Source organism: Brassica rapa, unplaced genomic scaffold (genome assembly GCF_000309985.2).
Source record: "Brassica rapa cultivar Chiifu-401-42 unplaced genomic scaffold, CAAS_Brap_v3.01 Scaffold0685, whole genome shotgun sequence".
Lineage (NCBI taxonomy): Eukaryota > Viridiplantae > Streptophyta > Magnoliopsida > Brassicales > Brassicaceae > Brassica > Brassica rapa.
This window is the reverse complement of record NW_022610625.1, coordinates 1-5,548: the sequence shown is the minus strand read 5'-3', so window position 1 is coordinate 5,548 and position 5,548 is coordinate 1. Positions and strand designations below refer to the sequence as shown.

The following is a 5,548-nucleotide window of genomic DNA, read 5'->3' as shown; positions in this document are numbered from 1 at the left end:
TTGGACTGCTGACACCCCTTCTTTCCTTAGAGCCGGACTCAGACTCAGACTTTGGTACTGGATCGGGTGAGGTCCAGTCTCCAATTGCACACGAACTTGGTGGCAATCGAGAGTGGCCTGATACTTTCCCAAACAGATTCATGCATAGGATCATCTCATGATTCTGCAGGCGCGTGGATATTTTTCTCAATCAGATCTACAGGCAGATTTCTCTACTGGATCATCACCAGGATATTTTTTTTTGAGCCCTAGTGAATGCATTATTTGCCCATCGGCTGCCCTCACTAGTCTCGAATCATCCCAGAACTCAGACAGAACAGACTCTTTCCGACCAGTCCCGGACTCACAAAACTATGTGTAGCCTTTGTGTCGAAAAGTATGTGTTTTTCCACACCACAAATCCACTTGTGGAAAATATCTCAGTTCATGACCACACCACAAAGAACGTCCCATAACATCCCTCATGACGTCGCCAATCACTTAATACTTCCACTACCATTAGGTACCTAGATGAGTAGGATTTTGGTTTGATCACATATTTGGAAAACTTCCCATACCATTCTCCAAAGCGTCTTACTATTGCAAATGCTCACACCATTCACAACAGCAATTATAATATACTACAATCCCCATCATACTATGATACTTAACATCATGTTCTTCCAATGATTGGAACGAACACCCTGAGTTTCCTCATTCTTTCTTTGGACGGATTCATATTGGAATTGATTCATTCCATCTGACTCGATCAATGGAAACCTACCTTGACTTATACCGAGTCCTAACTGATCCATCTGATCAGAAGTACACTCGTGTACTGGTCATGTAGTGTCTCCCTTGAGTCAGATTTTAATATTGCATATGCTTTACTTATTATGAACGACCATCAAGGGATAACACTTTACTTCAGTAGAATGCTGCACGTTTATTTCAACCCAAGCCACTCTCTGGTCCATGTTACTTCCCTTTTTCAGGTCATCCATAAAAAAGTCTTGCATTGATTCCATCCCTTCCAACCCGTCTATTACTTTTAAATACTAGATCGACCAACCTTTATGTTTTTAGGTTCTTGCCCTTGGAAAATGTATCTTGGATAAGCCGGTTCATCTTAGAATTCCCACATTCACAAGCATGATACCCTAGCTTTCCTCAACTCTTTCTTGGCTCACCCAAACTAAGGTTTCATAGTCATCATAGTTTTGGAAATAATTTCGGTATGAAACTCATAATCTTAGAGCGTTGTCCTAAACAGGATCAAGCATGCTCTGATACCAACTTGTAATACCCAGATCCGGCCGACAAGGCCGTGGTCGAAGCCTTACATCGCTCGGTCCACTTCCTGGCCGAACCTCTTAATTTTTGCCCTTTATTTATAATATCGCATAAAGGCGAGGGCTAACTTAAACCTTATCTAAATACTTCCCTAGTCATTAATAGCTTAGATCCTTTCAACAGATACGCAGCGGATTATTCTCTAGTTAACCATTGGTCTAAAACAATCTAACACTTGTCTGGTCGAATCACCTTAGCCTTGGTCAGTTTACTCAACTACCAATTAGCTTAAAGGTCAATCCTAAACCCAAACCAAGCCATACGATTCTGAGGTTCCATTCCCCTAAACCATTCTATCTAGATCTACATAAGTAAATGCTAGATCATACCTTTGCCACATCTATGGAGCTTATTAGCTCATCGGTCCTCCATTGACTCAAATTTCTCTTGCTTGACAGCTGAACCCCGATCACTCAATGATCTTACTTAAGGTCCTTATCGTGACTCCTGCATCAAACAACTCCCCTAGGTACTTAGTCATTAAACCTACCATCCCCACATACATAAGTAACCTTTGAGGGTTTGCATATGGCCTTTCTCGGCTCATGCATATGGCCTTTCTCGGCTCATGCACAATCCGAAATCCTTTTGCCTTATAGGCAATAGTACCAAGTCCATCTTCTGGACTGACAAAGCTCATTAGATCCTAAGTCAATCAACCAACCATCCTCACATGACTTGGAACTGATGAGTCTTCATCTGGCCTGACCGGCCTTGGGACTTAACCCAGACAACATATATGATTTGTTCATACCAACCGATGCATTCATCAATCAGGTTAGGACCGACACCTTGAACCATCATTCAGAGGTAAGGTCGTCCATACTCAACCATGATCAGATCTTACACGGCCTTCCTTGAACAATCACACTTAGGCTCAGTATCTATGGTCTACGACACATAGTACTAGCCACACACTTCGTAATGACTCTTAGCCAATCTCGAAGCTATTAACACCAAGGTTGATATCTAGAAGCATCACATCAATACTCTTACTCCAGCAACGTGACTATCCATACTAGTGTTCGGCCATCGAACCATCGTCATGAAACATGACCCGACCACTAGACTTGATAATCCATCGTCCACTTAGCATGTACTGATATAACCGGCCTTCCATTCCCATTATGTGGGTCTACGCCCTACATGAGGCATATGGCGCCTATTCTACTAACCAACCAAAGGTTGATCGTAAGATATCCCACTTAGCCATTGCGGCCAGAACCTTCATCCATTGACCATGGATTATGGTTCATACATCAATCATGTTGTACGGATTGCACTTAGCCTTAAGGCCTTCACTATTTCTTTACACTCATGTATTGACCTGTAGGACAACCTATTTCCATCATGTGGGTCCACGCCCAACATAATGCATTTGGTGTCCTTGTGATCATTGAACCACTCGTACCCTTTTCGGTCCTGTTCCGTTCGTACCCTTTCAGTCTCAACCCGTTTGTACCCTTTCGGTCACGAACCTTTCACATCCGATGGATCATGATACGTTCGTACCTCATGGATCACGACACGTTCGTACCTCTTGGATCATGACACGTTCGTACCTCTTGGATCACGACATGATCCTTGGCAACACGCAACCTTGGATCACGATGCACCGTCATTGGTACCCTTTGGTCCTCGTACCCTTTGATACTTGCAACCATTGGTATCTCGTACCTTTTGGTTACTTGCATCCTTTGGTATCTCACAACCTTTGGTAACTCATGACCCTTGGCAACACGCAACCTTTGGCGACTAGTACCCTTTTGATCCAACCTATCCGCTATGGTTAGCAATCAACGTAACCAACCATGACCCCATGGTCTATGACGTGTTAATATGGTTAACTATCACGTTCCATATATATATATATATATCATATAGACATAATAATATAAAGAGACAGAGATAGAACCACTCACAGCCGCTATAGCCCTTACCAATTGGTCATTCCGTCTCTCGGCTAACCACCCTTGGTCCTTGGCACCTATTTCCGTCCAGGAATAGGTCTTCCTCTTGGCCTTAGTGACTTATAAAAGCCACAGCCTCATATGGCTAAAGCCATACTCACCATGAACCGGATAGTGCCCTTATGGTTTTGATCCCGGATTCTGCCCTTTGGCTTGGATCCTCGTTTCTCATTGGGGGATCCCTTTGTTTAGGACGTGTGTCCTTTGTCTCATACAGAATGAGACTGAATGAGAATGAATTCATAATCCCTGGAAGTCCTTCCCTTTATATAGAGAACCAAAGGTCATGTGCGAAGAGTCACATCCCTTCGAAGCATCTTTTTGGGACAGATGTTGGCCATCGATTACAATCAACGGTCCAGATCGTACCTGTTCAGAAATAGAAGGTTCCAGACCTTATAGGCACGTCCAACCCAAGCCAAGACCTGGTAACCAAGCCCACGGCCTGCCCACAAGAGCCCAACGACTCATGGACTACATGGCCGGACTCATCATGGCCGGACCTCATGGCCCGGCACTGACCCGGACCCGGCCCACCCGGACCATCAGCCCAAAACTCGAACAGTCCGTCGAGCTGAGATGAGCTGACTCCCTGCTGCCTCAGCTGAGTAAGCTAGTAGTCCAGCTAGTTGAGCTGATTTAACTTGGAACGAGCTAGGCTGAGCTTGACCGAGCTACGTCTAGCTGATCGAGCTTCTTGTAAGCATCGCCCAGCTTCTATACAGCTTATCCTAGCTGACTTCTTTCTCTTATAAGGTTAAGTCTCAGCATCCTGACGTCCTTAACCTTCTATCTTGGCCATGAAACGCTAGCCTTTAAGGTCTTAAGACCGGCTGGTATGTTTCCCTCGAACCATGGCCGTCCCGACAATCCTATCCAGGATTGGGGGCGTGACAGGTGGTTCGCCGTCTGCGGCGTTGCGAGAAGTCCACTAAACCTTATCATTTAGAGGAAGAAGAAGTCGTAACAAGATTTCCGTAGGTGAACCTGCGGAAGGATCATTGTCGTACCCTGGAAACAGAATGACCTCAGAACGATGAAACATCACTCTTGGTAGGCCGGTTTCTTACTGTGCCTGCCGATTCCGTGGTTATGCGTTCATCCATTCCCAAGACTTCAGTTTTGGTGGGATCGTACGCATAGCTTCCGGATATCACCAAAGCCCGGCACGAAAAGTGTCAAGGAAAATGCAACTAAACGGCCTGCTTTCGCCAACCCAGAGACGGTGTTTTTTCAGAAGTAGTGCTGCAATGTAAAGTCTAAAACGACTCTTGGCAATGGATATCTCGGCTCTCGCATCGATGAATAATGTAGCAAAATGCGATACTTGGGGTGAATTGTAGAATCCCGTGAACCATCGAGTCTTTGAACGCAAGTTGCGCCCCAAGCTTTCTGGCCGAGGGCACGTCTGGCTGGGTGTCACAAATATTCCTCCCCCCATCCTCTCGAGGATAGGGGACGGAAGCTGATCTCCCGTGTGTTACCGCATGCGGTTGGCCAAAATCCAAGCTAAAGACGCCAGGAGCGTCTTGACATGGGGTGGTGAATTCAATTCTCGTCATATAGTCAGACGTTCCGGTCCAAAAGCTCTTGATGACCCAAAGTCCTCAACGCGACCCATGTCAGGCAGGATCATCCGCTGAGTTTAAGCATATCAATAAGCGGAGGAAAAAAACTAACAAGGATTCCCTTAGTAACGGCGAGCGAACCGGGAATAGCCCAACTTGAAAATCGGACGTCTTTGGCGTTAGAATTGTAGTCTGGAGAAGCGTCCTCAGCGACGGACCGGGCCCAAGTTCCCTGGAAAGGGGCGCCAGAGAGGGTGAGAGCCGCGTCGTGCCCAGACCCTATCGCACCACGAGGCACTGTCTACGTGTCGGGTTGTTTGGGAATGCAGCCCCAATCGGGCGGTAAATTCCGTCCAAGGCTAAATGTGGGCGAGAGACCGATAGCGAACAAGTACCGCGAGGTAAAGATGAAAAGGACTTTGAAAAGAGAGTCAAAGAGTGCTTGAAATTGTCGGGAGGGAAGCAGATTGGGGCCGGCGATTCTTCCCGGTTGGATGCGGAGCGAGAGCAATCCGGTATACCAATCGATTCGGGCCATGGACCGATGCGGATTAAGGTGGTGACGTAAGAACGGGCTTTGTTACGCCCGCGGAGACGTCGCTGCCTTAATTGTGGTCTGCCGCACGCGCCTCACGGCGTGCCTCGGACTCTGCGTGCTCAGGGCGTCAACCTGTGGGC

General features: G+C 46.6%; 1 non-coding gene across 1 annotated transcript; it reads left to right on the top strand.

The window, feature by feature from the left end:
• Positions 1-4,568: 4,568 nt before the first annotated feature.
• On the top strand, positions 4,569-4,724 carry LOC117130817. The gene has a single exon (XR_004454094.1). It is a non-coding gene; the product is annotated as a 5.8S ribosomal RNA (ribosomal RNA).
• The last annotated feature ends 824 nt before the right edge of the window (positions 4,725-5,548 follow it).